The sequence below is a fragment of the Marmota monax genome, unplaced genomic scaffold (genome assembly GCF_021218885.2).
Source record: "Marmota monax isolate L192 unplaced genomic scaffold, Marmota_monax_Labrador192_F-V1.1 WCK01_AAM20220418_F8-fsc00011, whole genome shotgun sequence".
In the NCBI taxonomy this organism is placed as follows: domain Eukaryota; kingdom Metazoa; phylum Chordata; class Mammalia; order Rodentia; family Sciuridae; genus Marmota; species Marmota monax.
Window position 1 is genome coordinate 21793682 of NW_026693082.1, and position 25380 is coordinate 21819061.

At 42.4% G+C, this 25380-nt stretch overlaps 2 non-coding genes and 1 pseudogene across 2 annotated transcripts; 2 read left to right on the top strand and 1 right to left on the bottom strand.

Annotated features, from left to right (window-relative positions):
• LOC124099021 (large ribosomal subunit protein uL1-like) overlaps window positions 1–25380 on the bottom strand; it is a 47818-nt pseudogene that overhangs the window by 13955 nt on the left and 8483 nt on the right.
• On the top strand, window positions 1368–1473 carry LOC124099280 (U6 spliceosomal RNA). The gene has a single exon (XR_006853913.1). It is a non-coding gene; the product is annotated as a U6 spliceosomal RNA (small nuclear RNA).
• On the top strand, window positions 9684–9755 carry Trnae-uuc (transfer RNA glutamic acid (anticodon UUC)). Its single transcript has one exon. It is a non-coding gene; the product is annotated as a tRNA-Glu (tRNA).

The window sequence follows — 25380 nt, forward strand, 5'->3', positions numbered from 1 at the left end:
TCTACATATTTATATTTTCTGTGTATATGTAACATATATTACATGTAATACGTGTGTGTGTGTATAAATATATATATATATATATATATATATATATATATATATATATAGAGAGAGAGAGAGAGAGAGAGAGAGAGAGTTTGCCACTTTTTTGGTGGGTGTGTGTGGTGCTGGGGATTGAACCAGACTTTGTCATTTTTTGTAGCAAAAGAAATGAACAGACTCTAGGTCACCTGTGACTCTTCTGACTGGTCTGCTGGAATTGCTCTGTTGTGTGGGGGCATCTCTTCAGCATCAGTCATTCAGAACCATTTACCAAACACCTCTCCATATGTGTCACTACCCTCGCCAGTCTTGGAATGGGCATTGTCACTGTCATTTATATTAATATCATATGATACAGAATGCCCTTGTAAATAAATACATGGCATGTAAACACTGTAGAAAGAGAAGGGAAACTGGAACATTTGGGGTGTCCTGCCATCTGTAACGGTAGGAAGGTGATTTTGAAGTGGCTTTAAATGTAAAGGAGAGGTCTCGCTCAAATAGATAAACAAGGTAGGAGGGCTGTAACCATGAGGGGAAAAATGCAGGAAGGCTTCAGCGTTGCTGGGCCTTAAGTGAGGCCCTGCCTGGCGAGTGGAAGCAAGGAATGAAGAGAAGCTAAAGTGCATGTCATCCTGAAGAAGAGCTTTGAATGGGCAAAGAGCTTTGAATACAGGGAGTCTGCTGACCTCTTGGGAATGAAAACCTGAGTATTCATGTGGACAATGGCCAAACCATGCACCAAAATAGAACTGTGACCCACACTGCAGCAACCTGCCCAGGAAACCAAGCCCTTTACCTCTAACCAACATCCTGAGAAGCCAGCGTGCTCAAAGTCATACTCACAGCAGTCTGAATATTGGCTCCAGTAACAATCCAGGAAGCTAACAGCAATGTCTGTAATAGCCCCAATTGTCCAGCAGTTGATTAATAACTGAGTTTCCCTAAGTTTGCCCCAACTTCCAACTTAGGACCAACCGGAGAAAGCCAAGCATGCATCCCAAACCAATGCCGTAGGATGCCCCTTCTAAGTAGCCCACCTCCAGTTTCCTAGTCCAACAGCTTATCAGTGGGACAAGCCTGAAACCTTCCCTGCTTCCTACACTAAGGCATTCTCACTCCTCTGCTGCCTTTGAGTCTTTCTAAATGCTGACTCTCTCCATAACTAGCTCTGAAAGAATAGTTTTGCTGTCAGGTGTGGTGGCACACACCTCTAATCCCAGTGACTTTAGAGGGTGAGGAGGGAGGATTGCAAGGTTGAAGCCAGTCGGGGCAATTTAGCCAGAACTTGTCTCAAACTGAGAAAATAAAAAGGGCTCTGGGTGCTCGCATCAGCAGCACACACGCTAAAATTGGAACGACACAGAGAAGATTAGATGGCTTCTGTGCAAGGATGACGTGCAAATTCGTGAAGTGTTTCCCATTTTTATGTTTTCTCTCATCTGTGGAGGCTAGGAAGGAAAAAGGAGATCAATAGAGGAAAGAGACTAAGGGGTGAAAGGTGAGGAGAGAGGGGAAAAGTACTGGGGAGTGATATTGGCCAAATCACATTGTTATCTTGTGTATTGTGTGCCATGTGCCAACACAAACCCCATCAGTATATCCAACTATAATGCACCAATAAAAGATGTAGGGAGAAAACAACATCACAAAGTGCTGTGGATGTAGCTCATGATAAAGCACCACTGGGTTCAATCCCCAGTACCCGGATGGGGAGAGGGGAGTGAAAAAAAAAAGAATAGGCTTTGCTTTCCTATTTGGCTGTTCTTCATAGATTTCCACAGGAATATTACAGCTGCTGGTTCCAATCCATCTGCTGCACAGCTTCCCTTTTGCATTTCTGCCTCTGCTTTAACAAGGGCTGTGAATCCCTTGCTTAGCATTTTACCCGGGGAAAGAGTGGGAAAAAAAAATGGATGAACAGCAATGCAGATGGGTGTCTGCTTTTTGAGGGTCACTAGAAAATGCTGTTGTTTGTTTCTTAAGTACAATGGAAAGAACACAGGCTCCAAAAGAACAGGCAATGGGAGAGAACACTGTTCTGATGTGGTATGGGAACTTACGATTTTAAAGGATTGCTAAGAAGATATTCAACTCTTTGGGGACCAGTAATCAGTAGTTGACTTGCTCTGTACTTATTAGTACATCCCTATCTCCTCTACAATGCTATTATCCAGAGAACGGCTCCAAAGACAGACATTATTGTTCAACAGTTTCCAGTGGTAAGGAATTGTCTATCAGCATCTTGGAAGTTAACAGCATGTTCTAATGAATGGTTCCCCTCCCAAATCACATTAGCTTAAAGGTTCAGAGTCATATCTACTTAGCTTGCTTCCTAGTTTGAAAAGTCTTAGTGGTATGAACTTAACAGTAGTATATAGTATGCGGGAAGTCATAATATACTGACTGTAGGAGGAATTCCAATGCATTCTTTTTTTTTTTTTCCAATGCATTCTTGAGTTTTCTTTTTACAACTTCATTATGTGCAATGCTTGAAGTCCTGGCCTCCAGATACTTGATCAAAGTTGCCTTTCTGTTCTTGGGAAACAATAAGTTTGCTGATAACACAGGTTCTGTGAATAGCAAGTGTCAGTCAATATTACTGTGTAACTGATGAGAAATGCTGGTATTTACTTTTCTTATGCCCTGTCAACACATCAGATATTTGATACTCTGTGATTTTGGAATACTCTGGTTATGGGATGTATAGATCAAGCAGGAAGAAAGACTCAGTGTGGAATCTTGATCCATAAAACCCAAGCTCCATGAGTTTCCTGCAAAGTTTCCCCAGCCTAAGGCTTCCACATCACCTTCTCTGGGAACCTCCACTCTACCTCCCACCAGCATGTCTCACAGTGACCTCTTCCTGGGGTGTGCTGATGTTATACTTCCATGTATTTCATGTATTCTCTCCACCGCTACACCTACCCCAAAGTTCCTCATTGCCAAAGACCAGCTCAAATCCTACCTCCTTTTTGATATTTCTATGATGACCCTTACCAGAAGTGATTCTTCACCTCTCCATCCTCTCAATGATTATTGTTGATTCCACTTGCAGATCTTGAAAGCAGTCACCTGTGTAGCCATCTTTGTTCCCTCATTTGTTCAACCAATATTTATTGAATATCAAGTTTCATTGAAGACAGGATAGAGCAGTGAGCAAAACAGCAAACACTGTTTGCACACTGCTAGAAAAGACAGCAGGAAAGATAGATATGTAAGACACATAGTATGTCAAATGTCAGTTTTAAAGAGAAAACAGAAAGCCAGCAAAGGCAGTTTACTGAAATTCTAGCTAGAGTGGATGGGGAACATCTCACTGAGATGATTTCTTAAGGACCTGAGGAAGGTGAGGAAGCAAAGGGTAAAGATGGTCCTTCAGTCTAGAAAGCTCTTTCCTCCCCACACTTGCAAGGAGAGTAGTACAGCTAGAGCAAAGTGCATGCGCAGCAGGGAGGATAGTGAACAGAAGGTGGGGGCTGTCCTAGTCCAGACTTTTATTCTGAGCAAGATGGGAAACCACTGGAGGGTTTTGACGAGAGAAAACACGATCTGCTTTGTTTTACAAGGTCCCTCTGCCTACGGTGCTGAGAAGAGGGGAGATGCCGAGTTAGACTCTTGGTAATCCACATAAGAGATAATAGTGGCTTGGCCATAGCATGGGGAGAACTGATCAAATTCTGGATACATTTTCATGGTAAAGCTAAGAAGGCTTCCTGAGAGACTGGTGCAGATGTCAAGTAGATTGTAGCTTTGGAAGGACAGAATGTTTAATGCATCATACATCTTTTGGACCTGGTTTGTTGAGTGTATGAATCATTCAAATCCAGCAATCAGTGAACATTAGCTAAGTTCTCTCTGAGTACAGACTGGGGTAGGAGTGGGGAGAATGAGATTTGTTTTGCTAGGCTGGGTTGATAGAGGATAATATTATTTTTAACTAGTCATAAAGAAGGTAATATTTTTGAAAATGAGTGAATGAGTAAAAGGGATAGAGCAGATGACTTCTCTGAGCCAATTAGCATCTAGGAAGTCTTAGATCACAAGATGTGTATTTTCACCAAATTAAGAAAATCCCATAACATCATCCTCATTCTCTCTAGAAGATGTCATCAGCTTTCAGAATATATGCTGTCGTTGTTGCTGAAGGCATTATTAATGACAGTTCCCTATTTTATGCAATATATTCGTAGTAGTAGAGACAGATTTATTAAGATATATGAAGATATATTAAGAGTTCAGTTTCCAGAACAAAATGCCTGCATTTGAATCCTGCATTGATGACTTTTAAGTGTCAGACTTTGAACAAGTTATATAACCATCCTGTGTTTCACCTTTTTTCCCCACATTTTTTATTGGTACATTAGAGCTGTACATATTGATGGGATTGATTGTTACATATTTGTACATGCACACAATGTAATTTGGTGGATACTGTGTTTCAACATTTTTATCTGTAAAATGAGAATAATATTTGTACCTATCTTACTGGAACACTGTGAGAATTAAATTATTATATTAAAATATTCGGAATTTCATGGCACAGTGAACCCTGTATGTGAGAGCTATTATTTTTATGTCAAGCACTGTCAAACATATACTGGGTGAATATAATATGGATGCCATGATGAACACTGAACTTGACACAATCCCTATCCATGGATTCATTGATGATAATTGAGATTGATTTTCTCACAGGGAAAAAAGAAAATGAGTTTAGAAAACTTATTCGACTTAGAAGTACTGGTGGGAAGTCCTGAAAGGAAACAAATAGTTTTAACCTCTCATAAATTGATTTCTTCCAAATTAATTTCTTCCTAGCATCTAGGGACAAAACAAATTAACTGAGGATCTTGGAGCACCATGATTTCAATACTTGAGCAAATTGGAAAAAGAAACTACCCCGGTGGGCAAATTTCAAGATGCCAATGCAAAGACTCACCATTCCTGAATGTGGTTGCAGAAAAAAAACAAAACAAGAAAAGCACATCTATACCAGGCCTGAGCCCTGGTGGGAACAAACCAATAGCACAAGAATAGGGATGTGTACCCTCATGGTCTGGCAATGTCTTGTGCTATCAGACTGGTGAAGAGAAGGTATGGGACAAAGTGTGTGTGAGGGACATTAGGAGACAGAGTTGTGGTTTCTTGTTTTATGTTGTAGTATTCAAATCTTAAAATCATGGCCCTCTGAGACTCTCAGTTAGTTGCTCTGTCTTGTAGGTGCTAGGTAGAAACCAAGACTATTCCTCTGAGATTGGTTAATGACTAAGTAAATGAGCCTGGGGCAGTGGCCCACACCTGTGATCCCAGCAAATTGGGAGCCCAAGGCAGGAGGATCGCAGGTTCAAAGCCAACCTCAGCAACTTAGCGGACCTTAAGCCATTTAGCGAGATCCTGTCTCAAAATAAAAAGCAATGGGGATGTAGCTCAGTGGTTAAGTGCCCCTGGGTTCAATCCTTGGTTTAAAAAAAAGAAAAAAAGGGAATGAATCAAATGATCAATTACTCAAACACTTTCTTGCCCATATGTCAAGAAAAATATTTACCTAGCTGAGGAATAGTTTCCTCTTGTTATGTGCTGATTTGAGGAAAAAAAAGTGAACTTTATAGGAAAGTCTTCAAAGAAATGAAGTCATTTTGACATTGATTTATTAAGTAGTTAGGTGTGTTAAAGCACCGTACTATACATAAGCTGGGGGTATAACAGACTGAGATCGGGACTCTATGATCAAGGAGCACACAGTCTTCCACAGGGAGGACGCAGGGAAATAGGTCCAGCCTGATGCACAGCGAGGATGCACAGAATGAGCTCCTGACCCAGTGTAAGAGGTTCAAGGATGTTTGCCCTCAGTCACAGGACAAATAGGAGCCGGTAGGTTTGGGATAGAGGTGAGGAGCAGAGTTACATGATCTAAACAAGTTCCTGAGGAAGTTCTGTCACCCAGGGACCTCTTGAGATCAGACCCAATTTTAGAAACTTATCCTAGGGTTAGGCCATGAAGATTAACTCACCCTGCCTGGTCAGCAGGGCAGATGCTGCTACCTAAAAGAGTTTGGAGGTTAACTTGGTGCCATAGACTGAGACTTTGTGCTGAGCAGAGCTTCCTGGGGAGAGTGGAATTTTAATGGGTCCTTATTTTGGAGGTCCTGATAAATGATGACTCTTGGGCTCACTGTAGTGCAAACCACCCTTAATCCTAAACAACTGGCAAACACAGGCCTCAATCATACCCACATGACTCTGGCTAATGTAGATGTCTGGCAAGTACAATATGTTTGAGCCCCCCCACCCCAGTATCGAATGGTGGATAAAATGGGAGAGCTGCCCAGAGAGAATCAGCCTTAGATGCATGGGAACAGGAATAACTGTTCCTTGTGTCAATACAAGAAAGGTGTGTGTGTGTGTGTGTGTGTGTGTGTGTGTGTGTCTAAAGAAATGCAGCTCACTTACTGGTCTGGCTAAGCTTCAAAAATTCGTCGTTTTTTTTCTCCCCTCCTCCCAGGAACATTTTGTTCATGCTGCTGGTGAAAAGGTGGCAGCTTTCACATAGAAGTACAACAGGAAGTATTTAAGTTAGATAAAAGGAAGGACTATTTGGCGAGAATGATTGAGTGCTGGACTAGGTTCCCAGGGGGATTATGGAATCTAATTTTTATTCACAGGCCTTCCTATTAAATAACTAATAAGGGTGGCAAGGCATAAACTCCCATTACCAGTTTTTAAAGGCTTGTGATTTAGAATTCAGAAGAAACAGAATGCCTTGTGACTGGAAGGAAGTGAGGTGGCTCCATGGGGCTGAGCTAGCCTTGGCACTTGGGGTCAGATGAGGAAAGAAGAACCAGGCAGAGCAAAAGGACAGGTGAGGCACAGCAGGTAGACAAGCTGGAATGTGGCATTTCTGAAGAGGGGCACCAGAGGACAATGTCAGCAAGCTGTGCTAAGGCTGGGAAGGCCTGGCCGGGGAATTTAGATTCTACACAGCAGACAGCCAGAAGCCATATTTTTCAGGCTTTTGAGCAAGGAAGGGAATAATGGAAACCAATCAGAGATCCGAGGGTTTGGGGATAATGGGCTTTTAGAGATTGAAGTCTTTGTAGTTCTGTATTTCTGGAAATCTCGTGGTATCAGAATCATTTATGGGAAGGAGCTTGTTAAGATTCAGATTCCCAGGCCTCCCTCCTGAAGGTCTTCCAGTGGCAGGGCTGGGAATCTAAATTAACAAACTCACTAGTGATGTTGGTACCACTAGTCTGAGACCAAACATGGCTGGTTCACTGTGAGATACTGACTAAGGGACCCATGCAGGGAAGCCTGTGATGAGCCCATTGAGTAGGCTGAGAAGAGCCCTAAAACAAGTGCAGGCTCAGAGAGCAGGAAGGTGACTCTGGATAGTAGCAGTTGAGTAGGAACTTCTGTCCTTTCTTTCTCCTCCCCTCCTACACTTCAATCTTGGAGAGCCCTGGGGCCTTCAAGGGAGGAAGGCCAAAGTAATAAGTGGATCATATCTTGTGTGATAAAAATTTAACTGACACACCACTACTTTTTATCAATCTTTCCAGCTTGCCAAGGAAAGAAGCCCTGGCCTCCTATCATTTGAGGATTTCCATGGTGTAAATACTCTCAGCTCAGGCCACCAGGACAATGTTACTGAACACAGAGCTAGGAAGCTCACAGTTGGCTCCTGTGAGCCAATGTAAGCCAGGCCCAGCAAACCACTGCTTCTAACCTGAAATCTTGCATAAGCTGGGGATAGGGTCGGGAGGGAGAAGAACTATTTTGAATGAAGACTGAGTTATTGAACAGCATACTGTATTTTTTAATATTTACTTTTTTACACTTTTAGGTGGGCACAATATCTTTATTTATTTATTTATTTAAATTTTTAATGTGGTGCCGAGGATCAAACCCAGGGTCTCATGCATGCTAGGCAAGTGCTCTACCACTGAGTCACAACCCCACCCCAAAGACAGTATCACAACAGCATACTATCTTTAACTGTGTTATATTACTTCAAGTGATCATAAGGCTTTTTCTATTACTGTATTCATTCAGTGTTTAAAAGAAAAGTGGAACATATTTCAGCTTAGGGATAATGAGACAAAAGTTAAACTTGCATTTTGGTCATAGCCTATGAATGGTGCTCTCCCAATGTATAGGTAACACTGAGACATTTTATCTTTAAAACTGGGAAGATACTTTTAATAAGAATTATCATCACATGGAAATACAAAACTGAAAAGTGTCAGTACAATGAATCTCTGGGCATCCGAAAGAAAAGTATGGATTCTAGGTATTCTGTAGTTGAGGTTAGTTTTGGAAAGGATTCCTGGGTGTTCCAAAGTAGATGTCCACCAAAAAAAAAAAAAAGAAAGAAAGAAAGAAAAAGAAACTATTTCATTGATTAAAAGACAAAACAATGAAACTGTTCAAAGACAGAACAGGAAAAGCCACCTGTGGTTAAGACCCACTTCATTTGGAGGTGTGTCTCATATGCATAGTAGGTTTGCAGTCAATGCTTCTAGTTTTTCTTCACAGCTACCTTAACTTTTAATTATGTTGGACTGTGTTCATTCCTGGCCGGGGAGCTAGTTGCGTGGAAATGAGTGCAAAGCAGAAGTTTCTTCTTCTGGCCTGTCCCAAGCCTTCCCTCTTCATGAGAAGTGTCACAATTGAAACCATACAGAGCTCAGGGACCTCTCAGCCCCTGAAGCAGGTGGGGAGCAAGAGGGACCTTAGCTTTTAGATGGGCTCCAAAAAGTCCGCTGCTGATAAAAACAACTGTGTGTAGCTTGAGCCACAAGGACGCCAGAGCCATACTCTCCCACACTGGCCATTCCGAATAAATGACTCTCTGTACTGCCCTTATCCAAACATAGAGTTATGCTAAAGTATGAACTGCTCCCCATGACATGCTGCTTCAAATCGAGAAGGGGTTTGGAAACCACAAGGAATTTCCACCCATCCTGAAGGCTCGCAGTAAGGGCCTTTCTCCAGACCGCCACAGCCTGCTCTCAGTGACACAAATCTCGCCTTCAGCCACTGAGTCAACAGGACCTGGAATGTTCCAGGCTTCCAGACAGTCCTCATTCCTGTTTCTGTTTCTTCAAGGGAAAAGATCAACTTTCTGGGGACAGGATGGTGCCTGTGGCCAGCCTTGACCAGAGAAAGGGAAGAGTCCCAGACGCAGGGTCAGGGCCCTGGAGGCTGGTGGCTTGGAGCGCTCTGGGGGCCTAGCCGGTCAGGGTGGACCCGGGGCGGCGGTTTCACGACCCCCACGGTGCTCGCTTCTTCAAGAGCCTCTAACCTTGGAACACAGCTCAGTGCGTGTTCTGTACGAGTTCTAGAGAGGAATTATAAACCATGGCTCATCCAATCCAATGTCCACGTCGCTGTCGACATGGTATCTAGGACCAGGAGACAGAATGCGATGACAAAAGGCGCGAGGGTAGACAGATAAAAAAGATTGGAAGGATATTTAAGAAGGAACTGCGTGTGGGCCAGAGAGGGTTAAAGAGCTGCAGAGAGCGCGCAGGCGCAGAGGGCATTTACGAGAGGGCGGGGCGGAGCAGGGCGGGGCTGGCGGAAGCCCAGTGAAGAGACTCAATTTGTCTGAGCTCAGACGCGTCCTCGTCGTCTCCCACATGGTCTAGCGGTTAGGATTCCTGGTTTTCACCCAGGCGGCCCGGGTTCGACTCCCGGTGTGGGAACGCCAATCTTTTAAAAAGAAACAAAAGCTAATTTATACGAACTGTAACTACGAAGATTGTGTTTTTAGTAAAAGCTATAGCCCCTACTTAGAACAGGCTGGGCAGAATGGGTCTTAAGAGGGTCAGGTCAAAACCACCAGAACTGGCCTCATACGCCGGTAGCAGCTGAAAGCAAAGAGCTCATTAAAGCAAAGTTCGCTTTTGAAATAAGGGATTCGAGCCGAGGGGCAGGGAATCAGGCAGGTCGCTTGGTAAAATGTATATTCCTGCTATAATTTCTCCTTGCACTGTGAATATGAAGTAAACGACTCAAAATGCTCTTCTTTGAAAGAAAAAGAAAATATGCAATTTTAGAACTTACAGGGCTCCTAAGTTGCCTAAACCATTCCTTTGTGGGAGGCAATATAACCATAAAAGATATTAAGGGCAATGCAATTCAGTGTGCAATTGGGCCTGGGATTCAAACAACTCACTGAGCCAGTTGTATAGGATAGAAAAAAGCAGAAAAAGAAAATTAGGTTATTAGAAATATTGAGGAGCGAAGTGATGGCAAAAAATACCACTTTCTTTTCACTACCTAACATATTTGACACTTTCTGGTTTTGGTTTTTGTTGTTGTTGTTGTTGTTGTTTGTTTTTTGAATCTTTCAACATTCATGATACGCTCAACTACAATTAGAAATCTTAGTATTGCCACGTGACAAGACAGTTTCCAAGCATTACCCAAATAAGTGCATCGTCTGCTGCCATAGTTCATCTTGCCTCTCCAAACCTCTGCCAATAGGAAAAACTCCAAGGCGTTTAGAGGCCACGTTTCTCTCCCACTCATGTTGAATTCTCTGAAGCTTCCCCAATTTGTTCCCAGAATGCCATAAACACTGAGAAATGACTGTGAAAATGCCAGGCAGAGTGTTCTCTTTTTAAACTCCTTTGGGAGTTTAAGGGACACAAAACAAATGTCATCTTTCATGAGAAAAATAGTAGGTAAAATATATGCTTACTTAAAATTCCTATTAAAGAGCTTAGAGGAGAAACTGATCAGTCAGCAGATAATTTGTATTTATTGAAAGAAGCAGAATTGATTAGAAAATAAAAATCCTAATAATCATAATGGGTAATATTTATTGAGCACTTATTATGAACAAGGATAAGTACTTTACACACTTTCTCAATTTGGTCTTTATTTTATTGTTAGATAATATTATTATCCCTGAATCAGGCAGGGGTCCTGTAGGTGACTGAAGGCACATGCTTAACACAATGCTTAATAAAGGGGCTAAATATTTAGGATTTTTTTTTTTTTTTTTTTTTTTTTTAGGGTTTAGGAAAACAACAAGAAATAATGCAGTCTTTAGGGCTTCTGGCTATAAAGAGGCAAGGGCAGCCAGGGCAGCCAAGGGCAAGGGCTACCTGTCTTTTTGTTTTAAAATTTGCTCTCAGACAGCAGGTGACTTCCATTTATATGAAAGCTGTCAGATCTCCTCATCTTATTAATCATTCATTTTCATAAAATGCTTTTTTGTGTGTGTGTGTCTCACAGATTTGACAAATGCTTTCTCTAGGTCTGTGGTATTTCAGGGACTCAGAGCATAGTTAATACATCTAAGGACAAGTTCTTAACTTTTCATATTGGGTGATTCCCCCGTACCCTGTGGTCTTTTAGGTGTTTGCAACAGTGTTTAACTTTGCAGGGAAATGGTTACTTAAGTTATAGTTAGCATTTGTATGGCCTTTTGCCATAATTTTCATTAAATATCCTCAAAACCAGTCTTTAAATTAAGACTATTTGAGCTGAAAGGACTCTGTGGTTAGGGCCACGAAAGGTCTATTCTGGGATTTTCTTCCTCCAATTCTCTAGTATTGGACTTTAGATCGTGTATTAGTCTGTTTTTGTTGTTGTTACTAGAATGAAATAAAGAAAATAGGTTTATTTAACTCACAGTTTTGGAGGCTGAAAGTCCCAGATGGGGCAGCCACATCTGGGAGGTGAGGCCCTAATGGACTCCTTGTTGGCAGAGTCCAAAGACAATGCAAGGCATGGCGTGGGGATAGGGAGGACAGAGGTGTCTCTCTGATTTCCCTCTTCTTCTAAAGCCACCAGTCTTCAGTCCTAGGGTCTCCACTCTGATGACTTTACCTAACCCTCATCACCCCCAGAAGGCCCTACCTCTAAACACCATGGTTGGATTAAATTTCTACCCTCTCAATACCTCACAATGGAGATTAAATTTCAGTTCAGGAACCCTTGGGGGAACACACTCAAATAACCATATCTAAAACATAGCAGAATGTATTCACAAAAAAATGGAATTCCTGGGCTAGTCAACCGCCACTCCCTCCAAGTCTTGGCTTCAGGAAGGATGCCCCGAGTGCAGAGAAAGTAAATGATAGAAAAGCAAGATAAATGCTTTTGGTCAGTGTTCACAGAGTAGTTATATGAACATAGTAATCTTTCTGTTGAAGATTTTTAAAAAATTCATCATACAAACATTTCTAGAGAGCAATGAACTGAATTTATTTGGGGTTTTTGAATTAACCATATTTCTCAATACATTTCTGGTTTTGCCTATGTTATAAACTCTGAGGGATTCTGCAGGAAGATTGCTTTATGTCCCTCAAAAGTGGACTTACATCACATAGGTCTGGATGTATATTCCCTTAGAGTATGTCTGATTCCGCATGAAAATATCCTAAATAACATCAAAGATTCATATTCACACAAAAAAGGAAGGCAGGTATGAATTTTTGCTCACCCACACTGTAAATCTAACTTGGAAAAACACTGAATACCTGGAAAATCACTGGAACAAATAATCAAAAAATCAATTTGCAAACACCTAGAAGACCACAGGGTACAGGGTAATCATCCCACATTATTTTGTGAAAAACAAAGCTTATCAGATGAATCTAATTTCCTTTTGTCGCAGAGTGACAGGCATGGTGGGGTGGGGAGTGGTCAAGATAATCTATCCTGATTTAAGAAAGCCTGGCATCTTGAATCTTGTTGTATTCTCATTAAGAAAATGTAGGTAAGACCATTCTCGTTTGTCAGGGACACATTCAAACTGCAGTGGGGGCTCAGGTCCTTGAAAGTGGCCATCTTAAATTTGTACAGAAGTGACCTCTTCCTCCTTTCCCAAGTTTCCTCTGCCCCAGTCCTTATTTTCTAAAGTGTCATCGAGGTTCTTTTGGTGCAAATTATTTTATTTCTGTTCCTCAGTTTCTTCAGCTTTAAAATGGGTCAAATAATAGAACCTGGGGGCCGGGGCTGTGGCTCAGTGGTAGAGTGCTTGCCTAGCATCCGTGAGGCACTGGGTTTGATCCCTGGCACCACATAAAAATAAAAAACAAATAAAATAAAGGTACTGTGTTCTTCTACAACTAAAATAATAATAATAAATAATAATAATAATAAAATAATAATAGAATAAAAATAATAATAAATACAATAATAATAATAATAATAACAGAATCTGTTTTATAGGGTTGTGAAGATTGAGACAATGCATATAAAGTGCTTGGTCCAGTTTAAGGTCAAGGAATGCTGATTGCTGCCACCACCATCCTCTTCCTCCTCCACCTCTTTTTTTTTCCCCTTTTTTTTTTTGTTTATTTTTATGTGGTGCTGAGGATCAGTACCTCACATGCATGAGGCAAGCCACTGAGCCACAACCCTAGCCCACCACTGATTTTTTTAAATATATTACAGCTGAATGCAATACAATTCTTGTTATACATATAGAGCACAATTTTTCATATCTCTGGTTGTATACACAGTATATTCACACCAATTTGTGTCTTCATACCTGTACTTTGGATAATAATGATCATCACACTTCACCATCATTAATTACCCCATGTCCCCTCCCACCCCTCTGCCCTACCTAGAGTTCATCTATTCTTCCCATGCTCCCCCTCCCTATCCCAGTATGAATCAGCCTCCTTATATCAAATTCTACAGCCACCTCATCTAATCATAGCATTACTTTATTTTGGTACTGGGGATTGAACTCAGGGGCACTTAACCCCTGAACCACATCCCCATTCCTTTCTGGTATTTTATTTAGAGACAGGGTCTTACTGAGTTGCCTAGGCCCTTGCTAAGTTGCTGAGGCTGGTTTTGAACTCATGATCCCATCTCAGCTTCCTGAGCCCGCTTGTATTACAGGCGTTAGCATTACATCTTATTGGTACCTCTTCAGTGGCACTGACATATCTGTTTCCTCTGAATCAGCTGAGCTGATTTAGGCTGTATTGTTCCCTGGGCTTTCCCAATAGAAACCACACTGGCTTCTCCTGACCCCATCTCACCCATCTTTTCTAGCTCACATTCCACTGCCTGTTACAGCACAGAGCTGAGCATGCTGCTCCCTGCTGTAAACCTTCAGGCCTTTGACTTGCTGAGTGCTCCCAAGGTCCCTTTGCAGCTTAATTCCTGCCTCTTTCCCTCATGCACCTTAAGTTCTGGTTAATTTCACACTGCTTCTTATATCTGGCCTTTGCTCAATTTTTCCTCTACCCCAAATCCTTTCTCTAAATGTCTGCATCTTATCTATCCTTTAAGACGTGATTCAAATGTCACATCCTTCACGCAGCTTCCCTCGCTTCTGATGGTGATCTGTTTTGATTTACCTTAGCATCTCGGGGATCTCTTCTGATACTTATTGCTTTCTAAGGTTACGTCTTCAAAGTCATTTCTCCCCTAAAGTCCCCCCTGGCCTGGATGGTGGGTGAGATGCTCAGGTCTGCACGTTCCCTCTCCTGGCATTTACCACACTTACCACAGCCCAGAGAGATGGTACATTCCAAGGTCAGTGCCCTGCACACAGGAGATTTAATAAACGTGTGTTGAGGGAGTGTGTAAGCAGGACAAGGACTTCGGTTCAAACCTGGGAGAGAATCATTGGTTTATATAACCGAACTGTGGGAAGTGGTGTGGCAGGTCTCGGGGACAAACAGAACCAGTGTCTCCTTCCACCTGGGGGTCCGATTTATCCTCAGTTTTTATAGTCTAGCTGCTTCCATGCTGCAAGGGATCTGGGCACTGGTGGCTTGGGACTCATTCCTTGTGGCTTCCCCACCTGAAAGAAGATCTTCCTTTTCTTAGCTTTCTGTTGGGAGGTGCTAGAAAGGAATGAGTCTTTGCTGGGCGCTGGGCCCTCCCTACAATTGATGCCTACTGGGTGTTATGATTGGCATCTCCTTTAGAGAGGAAAGAGGAGCTGGAGTTAAAAGAAAGTCAGAACAATTGAATAGTGGTGATTTCATATACATAGTAGTGATTTGATATATTTACAATGTTGCACTAAAAATCTCTGATTGTAAATGACTGAATTATATGGTATATGAATTGCAACTCAATAAAATTAGTTTGAAAATGAAGCCAGAGGTAAAATCATACTGGCAAATATGCATTTTTAGATTCTTTAGGTTTGGGCTATTGGTTTATTTAGCAAAATTAATAGGGTACCTGTTATATCCTGGCATTGATCTAAAGTCACATTATAGTGGGGAAACTGCACACCCCAAAACACATAAATAGGGTATGAAGTTTAAATTTCTTTATAAATGTGATGGGAAACCTCTGGAGATTTAAGTGCAAGGAGGGTTCCAGCCCCAGTTCCAGCCCTGAACTCCTTGCTCTTTAGAGTTCCTGGCTGGTCCTCTGCTGTGGGCAACACAAACCACACTTTTGAAGGAAGAAGGGACTGTTTTAGCAGGTCTCTTGAGAAGGATTCCATAACCTCATTTTCAGAGTTTGGCAACTGGGTAGTAAAAGAAAGCTTTCCTTGTGGACTAACCTAGATCACATTACACTCTGCTCTCAGCCCATTTGCCCAGAGTTAGTCAAACTGCAAAGTTTGAGGGCACAGTCCCAAAATTGTCTTCACTTCTGACACCAACCACAATTGTAAGAGGTTTCCCAAAATCACCCTCAGGGTTAAGGATGTGCTTGAGGTACTCACCGAATTCCCTGAAAGCTGTAGAACTCATAGTTATGGTTTATTACAGGAAAAGATACAGACTGAAATCAGTCAAAGGAAGCACTTAGGGCAGAGGCTGAGAAGGTTTCAAATGCAAAATTTCTGTTCTCTTTTATTATTATTATTAGTTGTTCAAAACATTACAAAGCTCTTGACATATCATATAAAATTTCTGTTCTCTCTCCTTCTGGAGTCACAGCATGCAACCCTCCTGGTATTGATGAGTGACAATATGCACAGAGTGTTGCCAATCAGGAAAGCTCACCTGAACTTTGCTGTCCAGAGTTTTTATTGGTGCTTCATTATGTAGGCATAATTGATAATCGAAGTGATTGAACACAGCCTCCAAGTTAACTGATTCCATGGGGTCCAAACCCCCACTAAATTATAAGTTGGTCTCTCTAGCCTGGCTGCCTCTTACCCTAAGACCATTAAGTGTGGCCAGCTACATCTTTTTATTTTCTTCTCTCTTTCTCCATATTTTTTAATTGGTGCATAATAGTTGCACCTAATGATGGGATCTGTTGTTACACAATCGTACATGCACACAGCATAACAACATCATTTTGGCCACCCCATCTTCTGGTATCATCAGCCCTGCCCTAAAGAAAGATGCATATCTCCTTCCAGAAAGCACACAGATGACTTCCCTAAAAAATAAGGAAAGAACCCAAATTCTTTGAGCAAGGCCAAAGTCTTTACTTCCAGTCATCATTTCTTCTCCATGGAGATGGAGGAAAGAAGGTCAGTTATGGCCACAAGCTGTTAACCAATAGGTGGGTAAGTGTTCAGGGCAGTAGCTCAAGGGACAATTCAGACATCCTGGCATTCGCCTCGCTCCATCTTTTTTCCAGACATCCTAAGGGGAAGTACCCTCACCAAACACATAAATAGATTAATTAATTAATCAATTCTAATGGGAACAGTGGATCCTTGGGGTGTGTCTGTGTCTGATGCTGGGGATTTGGGGATTTTTATTTCATCTGAACCGTGGATTAGTTGGAGGGATGGCACCTGCAATAGGATTTCCACTGGATGGTTCAAAAGCAAAGTAGCCAAACTGGAATGTTGGTGTGTGCAGCACCTGGGAGCGCATCAGGGTTTTGTCTGGATCTTGCAGCAGTTGACAACAGACCTGGGGAACTCATCTTTTCATCAAGGATCCCCCTCAGTAGATTTTACCTACATTGGCTAGTCTCCAGCAACCAGTCCAGTTCCGTCACCTTCTACCCTGACGCTCATTGTGCTTAAGTTTCTACGCTGACTCTCACTGTGCACAAGCTCAGCAAGTCTCTTTGGCAAAGACAGTGAGCCCAGCATTCATTTCTTGCTTCTGGATACCTCCGCGTCCAGTGCTATTTTCCATTTTAAGTTTTAATAAAGGGAGCTTGGAGTGTAGAGCAAAGCAGGAGATTTTGTAAGCATCAAATGTGTTCACTAAGTCCAGAACCTGACAGTTATCAGGAGTAATTTTCCATCACCTGTGCTCGTTAATGTCCTGACTGAGGTTAATGCATTCAAGGGAGGTGGAGAGAGTGACATGCTAAGGGAGGTGAAGGAGGAATAATCAGAATTTGGCAACAGCACGGTGGTGGGGCGTGAAGGGAAGGGTTGATTTGTCGACAACCCCAAGATGATAAGCATCCCCAGAGAGCAGAGAAGTGGGGCAGAGAGAATGAGATTGGTCTGCACTGACAAATCTGAGGCACTGGCTGGGATATCTAAATGGAGCAACTAAGAGGACAGGAAATACAGGCTGGAACACCTGTGAAAGCAGACACCTACAGGGGCGGTCACAATTTCCAGGCAAATAGAAGGCTTAGGGGTTTTCTAACTGAGCAGTGGGTGGTGGAGAGGGACTGGGTGGAGAGGGACACCTGGCAGGTGTTGAAGGGTTCCGTCTGCATCTGGTCTGCAGGGACAGAGGCAACTTTTTGCATAATGACCTCTAGACCTGCAGTGACAGACATCTTTGAGTACTGTATGGCTCAAAAGGCCCCCATTCCTATCACACTTATGGTAGATTTGATCTTTATTACGATTGTTTTCAGGTGGATGGCAGAAAGTGTCATGATGAAGATGTGACTTTTTCTAATTTGTGCAAAAGTGCCCTGTGAGCCAATAGGGGCTCTGGGCTGCTTGTTCAGCTGTTTTGTTTTTATAAGTCTTGGTCAATAAAGCCTGCAAATTTTACAATCCCTTTTGATCTTACTATTTTCTGTGAGGAATCTGTCAAAGATTCGGACTTACTAAAGACTCAGTGATAATTTTGTAAAGTGGGTGTTTGATATTGGCATATTGATTCTTGCACACTCTTGGTGAATGATAAATTCTTGTGTATATAGATTTTTGTTTACTCTTTGGGGAAGATGTACTGAGACAAGTTTCATGGAAAACTATTTAGCATATAATGCATATCAAGAGCCATAAATGTGTTTCTTGATCCTAGAATCTATATCTCCCCCCACCCCCCAATACTGGGGATTGAACCCAGGGGCACTCTTACCACTAAACTATATTCACAGATATTTTTTATTTTGAGACAGGGTCTGTTAATTTTCTGAGGCTGGCCTCCAACTTACAAGCCTCCTGCCTTAGCCTCCTGAGTTGTAGGGATTATAGATGTGTGCCACCACACCTAGCTAGAATCTATATCTTTGATACATCAAGCATCAAAGCAGGACAAAGATAGATTTATGAACACAGATGTTTTCTATACAACATCATTTTAGTTAAAAAATGCTCAAAATGATTAAAAGAAACTGCAATAGGAAGATGAATAAACTTTGCTTGTATATGATAGAATGTTTTACAGCTAGTATTATTTATAGGCAATATTATTTAATGACATGGAAAAAAGCAGAATCCCATACTATATGTATAGTTTGAGTCCAACTTTGTATTACCTATTGATATGCTTATATAAGTAGTGCACATATACATAAAAGCAGGGAAGAAATAGATCAAAACATCAACAATGGCTATTTACAGAAGGTTGAAAACAAGTGATATAATTTCTCCTTCTTATACTTAATTTAATTTTCCAGCTTTTGAGAATAAGTATGTAATTATGATCATAATCGTGTTTTAGTTCGAGTATCTGGGAACAAATTTTTCAATTGAATATCTGAGAGGCAAATTGCTCAATTGATCCAACTGTTCAACAAGAACAATCGAGTCTCGGGATTGGGAAGAGCTCTTGGGCTGCTAGCCCAGCCATCCCTTTAGAAAGTGAATTTATCAGAGAAAATGCCAGAAGAGGGAGAATGCTGGTCCAAAGGGCTTCTATTTAAACCCTAAACACACCAGAGCCCTCTCTGGGAAGATTTCAGTTTCCCAGGTCTAGGAAGGTGGGGGGTTGCCGGGCTGTGGAAGGTGGGTAAAGGCATATATACCTGCACCCCCAGGGGCTCCCAGTGAATGAGGAAGTCTGTCTCTATGGTGTTTAAGTTCTGGAAGCCACCATCAAGGCAAGGAAGAAGGGACAAAACTAGGTGCTTCGTTTGTAGACACTTTGGTTTGTAATCTACTTTCAATGTCTGTCTTCTGCATACATATTCATTTGAACTTTTTAAAAGCTCTCACAGTTAAAAGAGTTTGAAAATTACTGCTTGAGAAAAGAAAAGGGGACTGGAAGAGGAGGACCGTAAGAGAAGGCAAGAATATCAGCCAGGCGCAGTGGTGCCCACCTGTAATCCCAGCAGCTCGGGAGGCTGAGGCAGGAGGATTGTGGGTTCAAAGCCAGCCTCAGCAACAGTGAGGCACTAAGCAACTCAGTGAGATCCTGTCTCTAAATAAAACATTAAAAAGGGCTGAGATTGTGGCTCAGCGGTAGAGCACTCGCCTAGCACAAGCGGGATCCAGGTTCTAGCCTCAGCAGAACATAAAAGTAAAGGCATTGTGTTGTGTTCATCTACACCTAAAAAATAAATATTTTTTTTAAAAAAGGGTTGGGGATGTGGCTCAGTGGTTAAGTAAACGTGGGTTCAATCCCCAGTACCCTCCTCAAAAAAAAAAAAAAAAAAGAATATCAGCATGTCTTCTGTGAAGCAGCCATATACATTATTTATTTAAATATTCTCATATTGACCTCATCTGGTAGGCATTTTGTTTTCTATTTTCAAAAATAATTTATTATTTCTTTTTTAAGTGAAGGAAGTGGGATTTGAAGAAAATACACAACTTTTCCTAAGGTGTCACATGTCGACAGTCGTCCCAAGTTGGGTAGGTGCCAAAGCAGATGCTGCTCCCAGGGCAACCTGATCCATCCCCCCCAGCACCCTCCCCAAATTTATGTCTTTATGAAATCAGTCGTTGTTTGCTCATAATTACAGATGATGGTAATGTGACACAGAGAAAGGTACATGGGCTCGATAGCTTTGCCAAAACGTTGGCAATATCTGGAGCCTGCTAAGGTCCCAGCAGGCTCCAAGTTACAGCAGTCACTGTGACTTAGGCTCAGAGCCAGGTTTATTCTAAATCCTTAGCAAAGCCCCATGCTGTAAGCTGGGACCTATTTCTTGTTGTCAGTGCCAGGAGAACTCTTTGTTTTAGATCCTGGTGCTTGAGGATGGTTTGGGTGTTCCATTTTTGACCAGCACAGAGGTAACTTCATAGAATTGCTAGGCAATGGAGCCAGCTCTCTATGTACAGGGAATTTTCCACAGTGTCCTTGCCAAAAAAGGAGCGTGAGCTCATGTTACAAGGCCAAGCGAAAAGGATTTGCGAAGGGCTCCTCCATTCAGAGCCGTGTGCTGGGCAACCGCTTACAAAGAGGAACTGGCTTTTGTGCTCAAAAAGAGACGAGTGGGGGTAGCTGAGGATCTCAGACCAGACCTGCTGGCTTTTAAAGCATTTCAACTTGGCATTGGCCGGGCATCTTCCTGGAGAAGGATGGGTTTAGCTGGAGTGTCCAGGGTGGGCCGAATCAGGGGAGGAATAGTGACCCACCTCAGTGCCACACATTCTGTTTGATATTGAGCTTAGTTTACTCACCAGTGGCTTATGGCCCATACAGAAGCTGCAGAATGAGTTCAAGACATGAACTTCAAAAAAGAATCTTGTATTGGCAGCACAATTGATCCCTCAGAATGTCCCCAAGGCTTGTTGAACTTGATTCCCCCAACTTAGCCTTGGGAGAAACAAATAAGCCTATCTGTGGGGAGGAGAGGATCAGAGGGCCAGGTGGCTACACTGCAATCCAGCCGTGGTGCCAGAGGTGTGCGTCTACACCTGGGCCCTTAAAACGAAGCAACCATGGAAATAAGCTGCTGCTTCCACTAACTGCTGATGGAGTCATAGATTCCCAGTGCCTCTTCTGGGCCCTCCCTCCATGTGCTCTCTATCCACCTATTCCAGAGCCAGTTGTCCTCATTCGTCAGCCATTTAACTTCACCTATGTGTCATGTGCTCTTAGGCTTGCTGACAAACTGGAGTTGGTAAACTGAGTCTACATAGCTCATTAGTCTCCTCATGTTTATTGTTCTCACTTCACTTTTTCTTTTTCTATTTTGAATGAATTATAGGCTCACAAAAGACTTAAATTTTAATAATATTCCTGAAAGAAGAGATGTGGCTTTTTCTGTAGGTCTGTTTGCCTTAGGATGGGCATAACCTAAAGAAAAGAGGAATTGAATTGGAGACTAGACAGTTACAAACTCCTGGGATCTGACTTACTTGGGAGCAAAATAATTATATGCATTTGTATTTACATCTTTTTTTTAAAACATTTTTTAGCTGTAGATGGACAAAATACTTTTATTTTATTTATTTATTTTTATGTGGTGCTGAGGATCGAACCCAGGGCCTCACATGTGCTAGGCAAGCGGTCTACCACTGAGCTACAGCCCCAGACCTGCATTTATATCTTGTCCCTAGAAAATCACATGTATTTATTTATTTATTAGTACTAGGGATTGAACCCAAGGCTTCATGCACACTAGACAAGCACTCTAACATTGAGCTACATCCCCAGTGCAAAGATCATGTTTAAAAGGTACAAAGCTCTCTCTAAATATCCAAGTTTTTCATTATGTTTTTAATTTTAGCTGAGTCTAATATGGGATGAAGTTCATTTTCCCTTTTTATTATTTTATCTATCTTATCTGAAATTAGTCTCTTTCTACCATGTGAAATTACCAGTTGTTTCTGCTAACCCTTAAATAAGAACTCAAATGATTGTGATTCTTAATATAGAAATTTCTTTTTCATAAATCTCTCCAAGGTCTTCCATACTCAGCTAAAGGGGAGCAGACCAAAACTCCACCTTACAAGATTTTTTTTTTAAACCATCTTGATTTGTGCTTGCAAAGAACAATAAGAGAAGGTAGCACTCTGACAAGGGGAACGTTGATTCAGTTGAGAAAGATCTAATGGGATCTAGATTGTGCACTAAAAAGACCTTCAAATTCTAGAGAAGAGCATTTGGTGAATGGTTAACAATGTTGATTAAGTAAATAATATCACCTACAGCTAAAATGGCAAGGCCCAGCACACCCAGGTTTTGTTTCAGATTGAGAAGATGGACCGTCCACCTCCCCCTGGATTGGGGGAAGGGGTTTGATAACTGGCCTGAAGCTTTGTCCCTTCATTCACAGCCAGCCCTGCCACTCAAGAGTCAACCCAATCATCCACATGTAAAGGTGAAAGCAACAAATGAAGGTCAACAGGAGGCTGACATCTCTGAAACATCCTGATGCCTGGGGGTGACTGAGAGCACACACTAGGGCCTTTTCCACCATACAGACTCCTGAGCTGTGCGGATTTATTTAAAAAAAAAAATTTGGATCAATTGAACAATTGTCTCAGATGTATGCAACTGAAGAGTTTGTCCCTGGATATTTCTAAAACTAAAAGTCAAAACATCATATTAGAGGCTGGGGTTGTAGCTCAGTAGAAGGGCGCCTGTCTAGCATGTGTGAAGCACTGGGTTTGATTCTCAGCACCACATACACATAAATAAAATAAAGGTCCATCAACATCTAAAAAAATATTTTAAAAATATTTTTTAAAAAATCGTATTAGTTAGTAGGAAATTGTTCTGATATATGCAGTAAAATGGAATTGACAGTACTATTTCCAAATCAATCACTGCCCATAAATTTGGTCAAATACAAGTCCAACATATCACAGTGAGCTGTTGGAGGTGAGAAATGTGTGTGTGCTTGTTTTGTGGCTGTGTGTCAGAAAGTTGGGAGGTGTTGGTGTGCACAGTACTTTTCTGGGGTTGGTATGTTTCCCAGGTTTTTATTGCCACGTGGAAAAGGCTGATGAATGAGATGCACTGGAGTAAGAAGGGGGTCCAAGTAAATTGCCGAACACTTGCCCGTGAACCCTAGTGGGCCTGCTCTTGCTGCCTGGGCCTCTAAGGCCCGAGGGTCTATCTCTGGAGCAGGGATGGCCTTAGAGGGCAGCTGCTCCCAGCTGCAGCTAGGTAAGGAAACCCCCAGGGCCAAGAAGTCACCAGAGGTGTCCTCATGACTCGCCCTCTTCCAGCTTCCCTCTCAGTTTGGCCTACCATTTCCACAGGACCATCCAGAACTTGGGAGAGGTGGCCCATCCTTTGCCCCCAGGGCTGGGAAAAAGGGCTTCTGTCTCCTTCTGGGGGTCTGATTATGGATGCTGGGCCTGGAGGACGAGGACAGCTTGGAGCTAGGCCTGAGCTGCGAGTGGGAATGTACAGTGGAGCTTTCAAGATCTTAGTCATCAGTAAACAGAGCTATTATACTCTGTGTCTGGATGTGTCTCTCTCTTGTGCTGGCAGCCTGTGGTTGCCATGGATATGGCTTTGTCTTGGGAGGCCCATAACCAAGGAGGATTTAAGTAAATCCTGATGGGTCAACATTTCCATAAAACCAAAACCAAAAAAAAAAAAAAAGGAGAAATCACACTTTCTTAAATAACTCCAAGAAAACCCTTAATCAGTTCTAGAATCATGACCCCCCCCCCAAAAAAAAAAAAAACAACAAAAATCTTAGGCTTTCATTGTCAGAACCTAAAGGGACACACATTTTAAAGAAGTACTCAGAATTTAAAAGTCCACTGCAGCAATGAAAAATGATGGTATTTCCCCCATGAGTGTTTTGGACAATATAAAGTTACATTTTTTTTTTTTTCTTTTGCCAGAGCTTGTTTTTCAGAATGCTTCTTGATTTGCTGTCTGCAAGATGTGTCCTATCCCAGCATATCAACAAACTTGTGTTCCAAGCAAACAATAGTACTTTCTGACACAGGAGATTTGGTAATGACTATGGAAGATGGTAGATTGAATTTAGAAGGCTAAAGAAAAGGAATAAAGAGAAGACTTGGTCCTGTGCAGGAACCAAATGGCTCCTGGATCTTTGTTTGAAAATGCACATACACCCTCCAGGATTCCTCATTCGTCACTCCAAAGAAAGAGACCGTAGCTTGGTAAAGTAAAGGTCGGAGGATGAGAGCTGGGGTGCTGCCCCCGTTCTGCTGGACTTTGGGTTGTTGCACAAGGGTGGCATCCTTTTTAATGTTCTGGGGGATGTTTCTCTGAGTTTATCATGCTGCCTTGGCCAGGAAAGAAAGCTTGTGAACTCTGGGATGAGGACCCTGCTAGGTCCCCAGCTTATCTGCCCAGAGTGGGGAGGGGCTATGCTGGCCCCTCACCTCACCTCAACAACCTGGCGTTTTGTCATACTTGCTTCCCTGTTCCTGTCACCGGAAGCAGGGTGCTTCCAATGCAGGATTTGTATCTGGACTGCAATGACCCAGCTACCTTCTCAAAATGATGTAGGGAAAAGATGATGCTCATTTCCCTTTGGTATGCTGACTTTTCACCTGTTTGTACTTAAACACCCAATTAACCCACAGCCTCTGCTTGCTGGCTGGCCTCAAGGCTCCTCTTCAACCCTGGTCCTTGATGTCACCTGGCAACCATTAGAACTTGCCAATGTGGAGGATCGTGACACTCTAGCTTAACTCTAAGACAATGCAAAGACCTCTGTGTAGTTCAGAATAGAGTGGGAAGTAACTTCACTCGGTTAATGGTGGCCTGCCTGGGCCAAGAAGAGCTATGCTTGTGTTGCTTCCTGTCCTGGGAGAAATGACCTGCCTCTCTGGGCAGGTGCAAATGGGCTCTAAGCTTGCTGCATCTGGCATTCTGCTGCAAACTGCCTGGGAGGCTGAGGTCAAGGTACCTGGTGAGGCGGCGAAGGAGCACATGGCAGCCAGCAAAGCCAAGCATGCAAGGCTTTCTCGGGTTGACTAAGCCTATTTTGAGGTAGGTCTCGGGTTGCTCTGAAAACTTGGGAGCATGAGGACCAATAGCTGCTAAGGCTTGAAATATTGTATCAGTCACTGCAGGGAGTTCTGACCCATGGCTTCCATGTAGTGCCTCCAGAGCCACCACCAAATGGGGCAGAATGATCTTGGCTTGACCCTAGTCTGAAAGAGAGAGAGAATCTTTATCTGGATTAAGAGGAACTTTCTGGTTCTCTAGGTTGTTCAAGTGGAAAAGAGGCATGTGAGATTTGGGTTTGAGGATGACTCTGAAAGATACCAGGAAGGTGATGAAGCTTTAAATGACGCCCTATCTGTACCATTTCAGAAAATCACAAGGAAGAAAGGGAGAGGCCTTAAAGGGGGGCAGAGAGGGAAAGCCATCATCTCTGGGA